This window comes from Stegostoma tigrinum, chromosome 30 (genome assembly GCF_030684315.1).
Source record: "Stegostoma tigrinum isolate sSteTig4 chromosome 30, sSteTig4.hap1, whole genome shotgun sequence".
Classification (NCBI taxonomy): domain Eukaryota; kingdom Metazoa; phylum Chordata; class Chondrichthyes; order Orectolobiformes; family Stegostomatidae; genus Stegostoma; species Stegostoma tigrinum.
The window spans coordinates 4,739,358-4,754,586 of NC_081383.1; the positions used below are offsets into that span (position 1 = coordinate 4,739,358).

The 15,229-nt window shown below is 43.1% G+C and overlaps 1 long non-coding RNA gene across 4 annotated transcripts in view; it reads right to left on the minus strand.

Annotated features, from left to right (window-relative positions):
- LOC125466023 (uncharacterized) overlaps nucleotides 1–15,229 on the minus strand; it is a 152,504-nt gene that overhangs the window by 17,044 nt on the left and 120,231 nt on the right. The window lies entirely within an intron of this gene.

Consider the following 15,229-nt stretch of genomic DNA (forward strand, 5'->3'; position numbering starts at 1 on the left):
CTTGGCCTGCTGTGTCCATCCAGCTTCACACCTTGTTATCTCAAATTGGCAGGCGGAATGCTTCCAGCTACCTCTGGTGCAGCGTGCCTGAAGCATCCTGCCTAAGAGGGCATTAGTGAAGGAGTGCATTAGTGAAGTTTTGACTGTGGTAGAGTAATGGGTTCGAATCCTATCGTAGCAGCTGGGGAGACTGAATTATTGAACCTCGAAACATAAAGCTAGTTATAATAACAGTAACTATAAAATTACCATCAGCTGTTGTAAAAACCCATCAGGTTCACTAATATCCTTTAAGGTAGGAGGCATGTCACTCTTATCTGAGCAGCAGTATGCCACAAGGGTTGGTGTGGGTCCACTGCTTTCCATCAATTATATAAATGATTTGGATGTGAACATAGGAGGTATGGTTAGTAAGTTTGCAGATGACACCAAAACTGGAGGTGTAGTGTACAGTGAAGGAGGTTACCCCAGAGTACAACAGCATCTTGATCAGGTGGGCCAATAAGCAGAGGAGTGGCAGCTGAATTTGATTTAAATGAATGTGAGATGCTGCATTTTGAAAAGGCAAATCAGACAGGACTAATACACTTAACGGTGAGGTCCTGGGGACTGATACTGAACAAAGAGACCATGAAATGCTGGTTCATAGTTCCTTGAAAGTGGAGTCTCAGGTAGACAGGGCAGAGAAGAAGGCATTTGCTACATTTGCCTTTATTGGTTAGTGCATTGAGTGTAGGAGTTGGGAGGTTATGTTGCTGCTGTACAAGATATTGGTCAGGCCACGATTATACTGTGCGCAGTTCTGGTTTCCCTGCTTTGGGAAGCATATTGTGAAAGTTGAAAGGATTCAGAAAGGATTTACTAGGATGTTGCCAGGATTGGAGGGTTTGAGCTATAGGGAGAGGCTGAATAGGCTGGGACTATTTTCCCTGGAGCTTCGGAGGTTGAGGGGTGACCTTATAGAAGTTTATAAAATCATAAGGGGCATGGATAACAGACAAGGTCTTTTCCTGTAGTGGGGATGTCTAAAGCTAGAGGGCATAGTTTCAAGGTGAGAGGGGAAAGATCTATAAGACCATAAGACCATAAGATATAGGAGTGGAAGTAAGGCCATTCGGCCCATCAAGTCCACTCTGCCATTTAAATCATGGCTGATGGGCATTTCAACTCCACTTCCCTGCACTCTCCCTGTAGCCCTTAATTCCTTCTGAGATCAAGAATTTGTTGATCTCTGCCTTGAAGGCATCCAACGTCCCAGCCCCCACTGTTCTCCGTGGCAACGAATTCCACAAGCTCACCACTCTCTGGCTGAAGAAATGTCGTCTCATTTCAGTTTTAAATTTACCGCCTCTAATTTTAAGGCTGTGCCCACGGGTCTTAGTCTCCCCGCCTAACGGAAACATCTTCCTAGCATCCACCCCTTCTAAACCATACAATATCTTGTAAGTTTCTATTAGATCTCCCGTCAACCTTCTAAACTCTAATGAGTATACTCCCAGGATCCTTAGCCGTTCATCATACGTTAAACCTACCATTCCAGGGATCATCCGTGTGAATCTCCGCTGGACACGCTCCAGGGCTAGTATGTCCTTCCTGAGGTGTGGGGCCCAAAATTGGACACAGTATTCTAAATGGGGCCTAACTAAAGCTTTATAAAGCCTCAGAAGCACATCGCTGCTTTTACATTCCAACCCTCTTGAGATAAACGACAACATTACATTTGCTTTCTTAATTACGGACTCTACCTGCAAGTTAACCTTTAGAGAATCCTGGACCAACACTCCGAGATCCCTTTGTACTTCTGCCTTGCGAATTTCCTCACCATTTAGAAAATATTCCATGCCTGTATTCTTTTTTCCAAAGTGCAAAACCTCACATTTACTCACATTGAATTTCATCAGCCATTTCGTGGACCACTCTCCTAAACTGTCTAAATCTTTCTGCAGCTTCCCCACCTCCTCAGTACTACCTGCCTGTCCACCTATCTTTGTATCATCGGCAAACTTCGCCAGAATGCCCCCAGTCCCTTCATCCAGATCTAAAAGGGATCTAAGGGGTTACTTTTTTACGCATGCATGTATAGACTGAACTTACAGAGGTGGTGGTGGAGGCTAGTATAATTATAACATTTGAAAGGCATCTAGATGTGTACATGAATAGGAAAGGTTTAAAGGGATATGAGCCAAATGCTGGCAAATTAATTTTAGATTAATTTAGGATATCTGGTTGGCATGGACGACTTGGACCAAAGGATCTGTTCTAGGCTGTCTATCTCTAGGACTCTGAGCTGTTGGGTTTTGAAGATAGTGTTACTGCACACTGTAAAGATTATGAGGAACATGGACAGGATGGACAGAAAGCAGCTGTTCCCCTTAACTGGAAGGTCAAGAACAAGGAGGTGCAACTTTAATGTGAAAGGCAGGTGGTTTAGAGTGGATTTGAGGAAAAGTACTTCAAACCCTGAGGGTGGTGGGGGTCTGGAAATGCACTGCCTGGGAGGGCAGTTGAGGAGGAAACCTCAACTTTTTAAAAGTACTTGGATGAGCACTTGAGATATCATGACATTCAAGGTCATGGGCCCTGCGAAGAGAAAATGGGAATAATGTAGGTAGTAGTGTATTTTTGATGGTACAGATTGAATAGGCAGAAACGTCTCCTCTGTATGTATGATTCTATAATTGTGACGGAGGAGACAGCGTCTTTTTTCTCCTGCTGTGCCAGCAGAAAGCCTACCTGAATATTGCACAGCAAGATATCTTGGGATGTGGCGCAGAGGCAGCAGAGAGGGGAAACAGTGTACAGCGAGAGAAGGACGATGTTCAGCACAGAGGTAGACATGGTGTTTAACCGAGCTCGGAACATTAATTAATTAAATGCCCACGATCTTGAGAACAAACAAACACCTTCATCTTGGAGGTAGGCTACGTCTGATTCTGCCCTGCTACCTCCAGCTAGAGGCTAACTTGTCCTGTGTGAGAGAGGAATGAAAGTCAGTGATTGTGTTGGAAAGTATTTAGGTGAAATGACTGCCATCGCTGAACAGTCAGAGCAGTGAGAGTTGGATGTTTGGCTGGTAGCATGATGGTGAGATAAAGATGCTGAACACTAGGTGCGAGTCCTGATTGCTGAAGGTTGAGAGATAGGGGTGTGGGACCATGCACATGTGCTAACAAACTCCATTTGCCTTCCTTTCATATTATTTAAGAGGTCTCTTGTTGTCCTAAGCTTGTTCACGACTTCTTTGTTCCTATGTTTCTCAAAGTCTTAGCAAGGTAAGAAATGTCAGTTATCTTTGGGTGCCACTAAACCTGAACTGTTTAATTATAGTACATCTGTAAAGGCTGAAGTAACTGACTTGGGACCTATAGGTCAGTGTAATGGATACATGATTCTCGCACCCTTCTGACACATTGCGAGTCATGAATCTTATATACCAATCTCCTTTGTCCCAGACAAGCTCCTGGGCAACACAGTGGCTCAGTGGTTAGCATTGCTGCCTCATAGCACCAGGGACCCAGGTTCAATTCTGGCCTTGATCAACTGTCTGTGTGGAGTTTGCACATTCTCCCTGTGCCTTTGTGGGTTTCCTCCAGGTGCTCTGGTTTCCTTGCACAAAAATGTACAGGTTAGGTGAATTGGTCATGCTAAATTACCCATAGTGTTCACGGATTTATAGGTTAGGTGCTTTAGCTATGGGAAATACAGGTTTAGGGGATGAATCTAGGCAGGATCCTCTTTGGAGGGTCAGTGTGGACTTGTTGGGCCAAATGGCCTGTTTCCAACAGTGGGGTTCTATGACGATCAAATATGAGGTCAGAAGTTCACATGACACCAGGTTATAATCCAACAGGTTTATCTTAAATCACAAGCTTTTGGAGCACTGCAGGTGTCATGTAACTTCTGGCCTTGTCCAAAGTTGTCACTTTGTGTTTCAACTCTTAAAATTTTTGCTGACCTTTACTGGTCCTGCTCTGCCAATATCTCAAATTTAAAATTCTCATCCTCATGTGCTAATGTTCCTGGGGAGCCCCCAACCCCAAAAGCAGGCTCTGAAAGCCTACGAGATCTTTACTGTCTTGTACTTGCTTTGCTTCACACTTGGCATCTGATCTGCCTTAACATTACGCACCAAAATTCTATCCCTAAGCACCTTCACTCTACAGATCGTTCTCTCTTTCCTTCTTTAAGCTGCTCATCAAAGGCTAACTTTGTGACTAATTACAGAGTTTGTCTGACCTAATTTCTTTTTGTTTGGTGTCAATTCCATGTTTGACAATCACTTGTGCGACAAAACTTGATAGGCTTTCCATTTTAAAAGCACCAAATTAATGCAGATATTGATGTTTTTGGGAAAGTAATTTTGGTTTTTAAGATAAAATTCTGTACTCTTTTATTTTCAGCAAAACTGCATTTTGAAAGACAAAGCCCTAAACTAAATAGCAACACAGATTTATATTGAATTCACTTTTATTTTGGCGATCTTTGTTGAGATGTTTTGTTTCTCTTTCTGTGGATGGAGGTTAGATTGAGTGAAGTAAAATAGAGACCTGGGCTGGGATTTTCAAAACACTGCGACACTGGGATTTGGTGCAGGTGGGCATTAAAGATTACAGAGGTTGTGTCAGGATTCAGGAACTACAGGACAGTTCTGAAGTTTCAAAGGTGGGGTGTGGGGGTGTTTTTTTGGGTGAGGGATGAGTGTTTGCTTTCACTGCTATTTAATAGGCCCTTCAGAACCTTGCTCTGCTGCTCTCAAATTTGTTTTCCCTGGTGAATCCAATCTTGTAGACATTGGTGCACAGCTGTCAAGTTTGCCGCAGAGCCTGAATATATTCCTCTGCAGCTGTCTTGGAAACAAATCTGTGTCCCCATTTCAGTAGCACAAGCTTTCACCTCGTTGTGCAAAGCTACATTCCGTTTCCCTCACTTCCATGGCCTTTCCAGAAGCCACTGGCACTGAATGACAGCCCCAAATACAGCTCTTGTCTGCTTTCAGTGAAGTTACCAAACACCCAGCCCCCGTTTTCAGGAAGCTCTCAGCATTTGTCATTGGGCATTGAGCCCACCCCTGGCCAATGACATTAAAAACAAAACACATCACCAGAATGATGTAGCTCAGGCTAGGGCCTGAGATTCATCTGAGCCTCAGATTTACAATCCCACAATGAAAAGCTGGGAATGGTGTATGTGAGGGCTGTTTGTCCTGAATAGACCAGGTCCCCAGCTCTGCTGTATTCATGGAAAATCAGGATGAAACTTGGCCTTTGTACCAAGTGCCAATGGTTGGTGCCCCTCTCAACTCATCAGTCAGATGTGATAGGCTGCTGATTTTCAACCTGACTTAAAGAACCAGCCTGGAACTCCCTTCCTATTAGCAACTTCACCTCACTGACTGCAATTACTAGCAAGTGGTGGACAACTTAAGGGCCAATTAAGGGTGAGAAATAAAGACTGACTTTATCAGTGATATCCATATCCCAACAACAAGCACAATATCCCCCCCCTCCCAGTTTAAGCCCCATAAGGTCCCAAAACCAGTAATGAGCTACAAGAGCAGACCATCTGTTCCATTGATACTGCTTGAGGGATTAATGCTGACCATCATAACAAGGAAAATTGCATTTCTTATATATTCAGTTAGGTTGGCAGCTGGGGTTTTGACTGAACACTTTCCTCTCAAAGATGGCTCCTTCAACCATGCAGCACTCTTTCAGCACAGCGCTGGTAATGTTAACCTAGTTTTGTATTTAAGTACCGGGAACTGGACTTGAACCTATAACTTTCTGACCCAGAGACACACACGTGGAATGAGATGGGTTTGGTATTTAAGGGCTCACTGTCTATGATCCACTGCTGCTTCTGCTGGTAAACACTGAGCTCTACAAAGCAGGGTGAAAGCTACCTCTAAGATAACAAAGTGTGGAGCTGGATGGACACAAAAAAGCTGATGTTTCGGGCCTAGATCCTTTTTTCTGATGAAGGGTCTAGGCCCAAAACGTCAGATTTTGTGCTCCTAAGATGCTGCTTGGCCTGTTGTGTTCATCCAGCTCCACACTTCGTTATCTCGGATTCTCCAGCATCTGCAGTTCCTATTATCTCAGAGAAATTCCCATTATCTCTGAAAGCTGCCTCCAGCCCAAGTCTGTGTCATGGTCATTGGTCCCAGTCAGGATGGTAGAATGTCTGATATGATTGTCTTTAGGGTCTCTGGCTTTGGGAGGATTAATTGACCAATTATCCCTGTCAAACAGCTCTTATCTAGGAATGATAGTTGAGGACAAGCTTGGTCTCAGGGTGATAACTTCATAGTGGAAGCACACCATGTCTTCCCATCAAGAATGGCCACATGCTCGAGGTATTGTACATTCAGCAGAAGTCATGAGACCACAATGTAGAACACATTCAGACATTCAAGTAAGAAAGGGAGCAAATAGGAAATGTTTCACATAGAATTGGGATTCTAAATTTTCCTCATCATACCACTGGTTATTGGTTGGCCCTGGGTAGGTGTACGAAACATTTAAAGAAATTGAGCTTCTTGCAACATTTTATTTGTCATATGCAGGCACTTTGTTTTGAGTTTTCTGATGATGCTCTGGGATTTGCTGAGTTAACCATTTCACCACTGTAAGAATCTAGTCAGCCCAACTCATGCCTTTAGCGCGGCTTTCACTTTCTGAAGCAACTTAAGGTACATTCCACGATCAATGCTGAATATGGTCTTCTCCACCAGTCTTTTTTTTCAACTATAGTTCAGTGGGTGGTTCTCTCACCTTTTAGTCGGAAGACTGCGACTTCCTACTGCAGAGATACAAGGTGAAAGTTACGGAATAAGACTCCTGGTGCAATACTTTTGGAAAACCCTAAGACATAGGAGCCGAAGTAGGCTATTCAGCACATCAAGCCTTCCCAGCCATTCAATGAGATCATGGCTGATCCAATCATTCTCAACTCCACTTTCCTGCCATAATTCTTAATTTCTTTCTGATTAAAAATCTGTCTATCATCAACTTTGAAATTTCTAAATAATTCAGTCATTACAGCCCTCTGCGGTAAAGTATTCCACAGATTCACTACCATCTGAGAGAAGAAATTCCTCCTCACCTTTGTCATCAATGGGCGACCCCATACTCTGAGATTATGCCCTCAGGTCCTACACCGTCCCACAAGGATAAACAAGCTCTCTCTATCCATCTTGTCAATTCCTCTACGAACTTTGAATGTTCCAGTAAGGTCGCTTTCTACTCTTCGAAACTCCAATGACGACAAGCCCAACCTACTCAAACTCTCCTCATTCTTCTGTCCCTCCATACCTGGGGTCTGCCAAGTGAACCTTCTCCTGAATACCTCCAGTAATACTCAATGTACCAAAAGGCCTCTATTTGCACAGTAGTGATTCCATGAATCAATGAAAAGGATTTTTAACAGAGTCTTCAATAGGAAGAAGCCAGATTCATTCTTCTTAGATTGCAGTAAGTTGGGAGTAGGGGTTCGGGGGAGAAAGGGGTTCTAATGATGTTCACAGTATTCCAGCAGTGGTCTGATTGTGGCCTAGTTTTAGCAAGACTTCCCTTTTTTAAAACCCATTCCCTACTAAATAAAAGCAAACATTCCATTTTCCTTCCTTACTATCGCTGAACTAGTAAGCTAGTTTTTTTGTGATTATAACATTTATGAAACACTATCTTTTTGTTGGGAAATTAAACTAAGGTCCTCTTTATCCAGTGGATGTGAATGATCCCATGAAAGAGGACAAGGGAATTCATCCTGGAATCCAGGTCAATATCTCAAAAAATGCATGAACAGCCCATAGGCAAGTCTATTTCAATTGATGTTAGTTCTTCTGAACCAATTATCCTCAAAAGACAATGAATGACAGAAATAGCCATGGCTGCCCCTCCTTTACCCAGTCCCACTCTCCCTGTGCCCAATGATGCTGCACTCCTTTAAGACAAGATGCGGAGGTGCCGGTGTTGGACCGGGATGGACAAAGTCAGAAGTTGCACAGGTTATAGTCCAACAGATTTATGTGGAATCACAAGCTTGCAGAACGTTGCTCCTTCATCAGATGACAAAGAAGCAGCGCTCCGAAAGCTTGTGATTTCAAATAAACCTGTTGGACTATAACCTGGTGTTGCGTGACTTCTGACTCCTTCAAGGCCATACAAGGGACTTCAGTTCAGTTTACATGTGTGTGACTCTGAAGTCATGCTTGATACATATGACCCTCCTCACTGTGTGGTGAGTCACAATGCAGTGATAACAATCACCTCAATCTTGTTACAGCCACCAGGTTCCCCAACCCTGGCACACATAACACAGTGAAAAATTACTTTTTGAAAAGGCTCATGGCTCTTACTGGGCAGGTTGGTTAGTGAAATGGGTGAAAAGTGTCCAGGGATGTGCAGGTTGGGTGGGTTAGCTATGGTCGATGCAGGGTTACGGGGATAGGGATGGGGAGTGGCTCTATTTTGGTTGCTCTTCGGAAGGTCAGTGCAGATGCAATGGGATGAAAGGCCTCTGACTGCACTGTAGGGTTCCTGTGAATATATGAAAATGATTTTTTTAACAGTGTATTCAATAGTTGGAAGCTGGATCCATTCTTCACAGTTTGTTGCTGAAAATGAGACTTGACAGATGTGCCGGTTCTATTCGAGAAATTTCTGTGGCGCTGTGTAAGGGTTCCTGGAAACATTCCTGGATGCATGGGGCTTCAGTTTAATCTCCCCAGACCAAAACTGTGTAAAACCCCATGCCCAAGTTTAATTTCCTGATTTTGTTTTAACTTGGCATCAACTGGAAAACTATAAATTCTCTGAGAGAAAAGAGAGAGACACAGAGTGAGAGGAATCGCTGTGTCCCGTTAATACAGTCTGGTTAACAAAGAGGGGCTGTTGGATGGTGGGGGTGCATCTGCGATGCGATTTTGGACATTAAATAATTCAACGAATGTAAATCAACGTGTAGAACAAAAGGCAGGACAGCAACATAGACCGTTTTGACAGCTGAATGTCAACTCTGACCTTGAACTTGAATTGGGTCCTTTTCACCCCGCTGCGCAGGCATGCAATGGCTCTCGAGCTGTCTCCAGTACTGCCTGTTTCTCACCAACACACTGCGGTTCATCTGAATTCGCAAACTCCCACCCAACAAGCCCCTGTCTCCGCCACCCACCCATCTGTCCCCTCCCCCACCACATGAGATATGAACAATCAAGTCCATCTGCCTCAGCAGATTAATGCAGTCCCTTAATGCCTTGTAAAAACCCAATGCTCATTAATATAATCAGCCTTTCTTGTTTTACACATGTCTTTTCTCCCAATATTCCCCACTGGAGCTTCTATCCTGGCTTCCATGCCTCTCTCGAGTGCCCTTAAATTGTAGATATTTTCAAATCAACCAGATCAGAGATGTTACTACACACCTCGGGAGCAGGTAGGATTTGTACCCAAAGCCTCCCAGCCTTGGGCTAGGGTCACTACCACAAGCACCTGACCACTCGCCTCATGTTGTCTCACCCTCTCGACTTTTCTTCATCTCCCTCCTTTTTTCAACAGGCCCCCACCTCGCCACCCCCTTCCACTTGGATAATTGCCATCTGCAGACGCTGTTTAGCCCAGAGACAGAGAGAAAGAAACCATGTTAAAGAGGCCATTGTGCGCCCAGAAAGGAAGAAATTGGACTTCATGAGCATAGATAATGAGAGGCATAGATAGAGTTGATAGCCAGAGACTGTTTCCCAGGGCAGAAATGGCTAGCACGAGGGGTCATAGTTTTAAGCTGGTTGGTGGAAAGTATAGAGGGGATGTCAGAGGCAGGTTCTTTACGCAGAGAGTTGTGAGAGCATGGAATGCGTTGCCAGCAGCAGTTGTGGAAGCAAGGTCATTGGGGTCATTTAGGAGACTGCTGGACATGTATATGGTCACAGAAATTTGAGGGTGCATACATGAGGATCAATGGTCGGCACATCATTGTGGGCTGAAGGGCCTGTTCTGTGCTGTACTGTTCTATGTTCTATGTTCTATGTCTCAGTGAGAATCCAGCACGCCGTGGGAGTTAGTGCGTTCAGAAGTTGGATATTGATGACTGAAATATTTTTTTTCTGCGCAGTTTCCCATATCCCTACTATTTGCATATGAGATAATAGATGCCCAACAGCAGTTTAAAAGGGATGAATTCAATTGAGGCAGACCCTCCCTGAATTAAGCACTGCCTTAAACTCAGTGCCAAAACATCTCTTATTTTTTCAGAGAAGTGGGTGAGGTGGTGGTGGTGGAGGGGGGGTGGGGGGAGACATTGAAAGCCAAGAAGCTGCTGTTAAGTGATAATTAGCGTACAGGCCTTATAATACATTGTTACACTGCCACTCTGTGCCTGGTTTAACAGCGAGAGAGAGAGAGAGCAAAAGAGACCCTGTTCATTTGGAACAGGCTTACATCTCCATTAAAATAGCACAGCCGTGTGAACTTGGCAAAGTCTCTCTCTCCAACATCCACACAACAATCACTAGGCTTAAACTGAGATGGGGGCAATTTCAAAATCAGCACACTGTAGCCGATAGCCCTGAACAAACCTTTCAGTGACATGGGAGGTGAATTTATCATGCAGCACAGGCTACAGTTTCACAAATTTGTTTCTCTTTTACCGCTTGGAATTACTGGTAAATGCTCAATTGTTTAATTATTTTGAATGCCAGTTTTCTCCTCTCCTGATGGTGGTGCACATTAAAAATAAAAGTGAAGTATCCTGTTCTCTCATTACAGAGACACAACTGCTGGTAGTTTAACCTGAGGGTCACCATGCCTCAGGCTAGGGGAAGGGTTGAGGGGAGTCCCTCATAGTAACCTCAGCCTGTTGAAAGAATTGAACCCATGCTCTAGGCAGCACTTTGCATTGCAAACTCGCTGTCCATAAAACTGAGTGCTACATTAACATTGCACTTATGCAGCGACTTTAACACAGTATGATACCGAACATCACGAGAGAATGTTAGGACAGGCGACCAATTGCTGGGTTAAAAAAGTGGGAGAGGTTTGGGGAGAACATTCCAGGGTTTAGCACTTCGGTTGCTGAAGGTGGAAAGCTCAAAACGCCAATGTTCCAAAGACTCTGTTGTGCACATGAACGTAGATGATTAAAAATGTCATTGTTAATAATCCAAAAGGCACATGGAATACAGGGCCCATTTAATGATAAATAAATCTGGCAAATCCCTCCCTGGCCTCTTTAGGTGATCAAAAGGGTCATATTAATCTCTAGGGAATTGAAGGTTTGAGTTATAAAGACTGGGACTGTTTTCACTGGAGCATAAGTGGGTGGGAGGTGACTTCACCAACTTCTACAGATGCACCACTGAAAGCATCCTGTCCTGGTGCATAACGGCCTGGTACGGTAACTGCTCTGCCCAGGAATGTAAGAAACTACAGAAGGTGGTGTCCACAGCCCGGATCATCACTGAAGCCAACCTTCCATCCATGGACTCTACCTACATGGCTCATTGCCGCGGAAAGGCTTTCAACATCATCAAAGACCCATTGCACCTCAGTAGTGATCTCCTACAACCTCTTCCATCAGGCAGAAGATACAGAAGCCTGAACACACGCACAAGCAGGCTCAGGAACAGCTTCTTTCTAGGCATTTTTAGGCTACTGAGTGGACTCTAGTCTCAAACCTGTATGCTTCTGAGTCTTTTTAATCTATACATCCTTTGCTTGCTGTGATCTGCCTGCACCACTCGTAAACAAAGCTTTTTACTGTATTTCGGCGCACATGACAATAAAATCAATCAATCAGTTAGAGGTTTATAAAATCATGAGGGGTACTGATAAAGTGGATGGTAGGCATCTTTTCCCTAGGATGTGAGAGATTTCAAGACTAGGCAACATATTTTTAAGGTGAGATGAGAGAGATTTAAAAAAGACAGGAGGGTCAAATGTTTTACACAGATGGTAGATCGCATGTGGACTGAACCTCTTGAGGAAGTGGTGGATACAGGCACAGTTACAATGTTCAAAAGACACTTAGGTACGTACTTGAATAAGAAATGTTTGGAGGGATATGAGCCAGGAGCAGGCAGGTGGGTCTAGTTTAGTTTGAGATTATGTTTGGCACAGATTGGTTGGATTGAAGCACTGTACGACTCGATGACTCAATGTTATCTGGCTCCCACACATGCCCCACTCTAAACTAGCAAGACCATGCAATGGGTACAGGAGTTTCTAGGTGGCAGAGGATTGCTGTTATCACAGTTTCCACTATTGACCAATTATTGGTGGACCAAGGGACCTGTCTCCAAATATGTATTCACACCAGGGGCAGTAAGCAACAGCTGAGACCTAAAAGGCAGTATGGCCCAAAACCTCTCCAGGATTGACCCTCATGATTGTATGGTATGCACTCACTGTCCTTAATTCAGACAATCCTTAAAGCTCACTGTTCAAACAAGAGAAGGCAGATTTAGATAGATTCCTGATCAGCAAAACAAGTGAAAGGTTATCAAAGGGAAGCGGAATGTAGTGCCATTAGATCAGCGATGATCTTATTGAATGACAGAATAGGCTTGAGGGGCCGAATGGCCCACACCTGCTCCTAATTCATATATTTGTATATTACTCATTCATTTTACTATAGAGTGTTTGCCTACATGTAATACTGACTGCACTTCTACAATATCTCCTTGGCAGTGAAGATTTTCAAAATGTGCAGACATTTGGAGAGGTAGTATGTAAATGCAAGTTCTCCTTTTCCGGTTTCAATCCCTGTCTTAAATTAGGAACACAGGACTAGAATAATACCATTCTGCCCCTTGGGTTATTCTGTCATTTCAATCAGAAGTCACACAAAACCAGGTTGTAGTCCAATAAATTTATTTGAAATCACAAGCTTTTGGAACAGCGCCGTGTGACCTCTGACCTTGTCCACCCCAGTCCAACACCGGCACCTCCACATCATGTCATTCAATCAGTTCATGGTTAATCTGTTTATGACCTTTATTTACTCGCCTTCACTCCATATACTTTCATACCATTACCCTACACAAATCTACTGATCTTGACAGCCTTGAAAATTTTACTTGGCCCATTCACAGCCGAATGGGGAGTGAGCTCAACATATCCATCACACTCTCTGTGGGAAGAGGAGCTTCCTGATTTCCTTTCCTAAATGACCTAGTTCTAATTTTCAGGCTATTTCTCCTTGTTCTGATTTCCCCATCAGAGGAACTAGTTCCTTTGTATGTACTCTACTGAATAAATTTATCATTTTAAAGATCTCTTGTTAGATCATCCTGAACCTTTCACACTGACAGGAATACATGTCAGATTTATGTAATTGGTCCTAATAATTTAACCCTTTAAACACGTGAATCTTTCTGGTGAATTGATGTTACCCCTTCTCCAAGCACAATTTAACTTTTCTGGGGTACAGTTCACAGAACTGAATGTCGTACTTCAGATGGGGTTTGAATGAGTCTCCTCACAACTCAAACATCATTTAATATCCTTTGTATTCTAACCACTTGAGATAAAGGCCACATTCCCTTGATCTGTTTGTCCTTGTGCAAGCATATAGACGTACATGGAATAGTGTAGGTTAGATGGGCTTGAGATCGGTATGACAGGTTGACACAACATCGAGGGCCGAAGGGCCTGTACTGTGCTGTAATGTTCTATGTTCTATTAATTATTAACTATTTGAGCACACGGACACTCAAATTCTTTTGCCATCCTCTATCTATTTAAAAAAATCCCTGGTAGGTCTTCCTGGATCCCAACTGATGACCCTGCACTTCCTCACATTGAACTCCATCTATTACCATCTTGTCTACTTGCTTAATCTGTCCCAGTCCCTCTGCAAAATTCTGCCCCAAACTACAAAACTCATTGCGCCTCCCAACTTAATGTCACCTGCAAGTTTGGATACATGTTCTCTATTCCTTTGCCCAAACTATTCCCTGTGGAATAACGACTTGTCACACCCTGTCAAACTAATGAATGAACTCTTTATCTCTATTTTCTGTGTCCTAACCTGCACTAAGCTTGTCCACAACTCCCTTTCATGACTTAAATCCCAAACTCCCACATGAATAGTGAAGACTTGGGTTAGTCGCAGAGGGGTTCAGAGCATTCCAGAGAGAAGGGGAGGGTAGAGGTTTTTTCTCAGGTGTAGAAGTAAATTCTTCATTCTTGACAATGGACTATGTGAAAGTTTCCTCTGAAGAGCTGCTCTGAACTTTAGTTTTCAATAACTGACAGTATCCTTCAATGTTCCTAAGTACATAACGAGGTCTGTAATTTTCTTTCCTTCCGTAATTAATGCAAGTCCAAAATCATGAAGTTTCTTCTCAAGAATCTTTTGAGACTGGAAAATGACTGAACATTTCCGAACTGAAACTACCTGACTTCTTTTTTTTAATGTATTCATAGTATAAGGTTGTCGCTGGCCAGGCAGCATTTATTGTCCTTCCCTAATTGTCCAGAAGGCAGTTCAGAGTCAACCACATTGCTGTGGGTCTGGAGTCACATGTAGGCCAGACCAGGTAAGCATGGCAGCTTCCTTCTGTAAAGGACATTGGTAAACAATTAGAGTTAAACATTACTGTTAGTTCAGGTTATTGAGAGTTATGGTTCCACGTGTGGCTGAGTTAGGAAGCTGTGGATCAAAATCCCACATCTGAATGCACTGGCAATACTCCTGCAAATTATCTTAATTTTTTTTGCGATTAGCACCAATTAAATGCAGGTTGTTGACACTCTAGTGCACTATTGAGGGAACGTTGCGCTGTCTTTCTGACAAGACACTAAATTGAGGTCCCGAATGCCCTCTCAGTGAAATATCCACAGCAAATTTCAAAACTGGAGCATGTGAACAGTGCAAAACTTGCAGATTTTCCTGGTAGATGGAGTTAGAATTGTGGCTAGATCGGTCATGAGATCTAACTGAATGGTGAAACAGGTTCGAGGGATTGAGTAGTCTGCATTCTAAACACTCCTTTCCAAAAGTAAAATTCAAATAAAACATACATGATTTAATCATTTGTTTCAACTCCAGAAATCTCTCCCCTTTCACAAATAAATCACCAAATTATTATTTTGAAGAAAAACATGCAGAAAATAAAGAAATGAAGTTCAACATTGTGTGGGGCAAAATTGAGAGTGCCTCAACCATTTTCTAAAAATAAAAGATAGTCAAAAAATTTTACATTAGTAAGTGGATGAAAATAGAGCTCAAG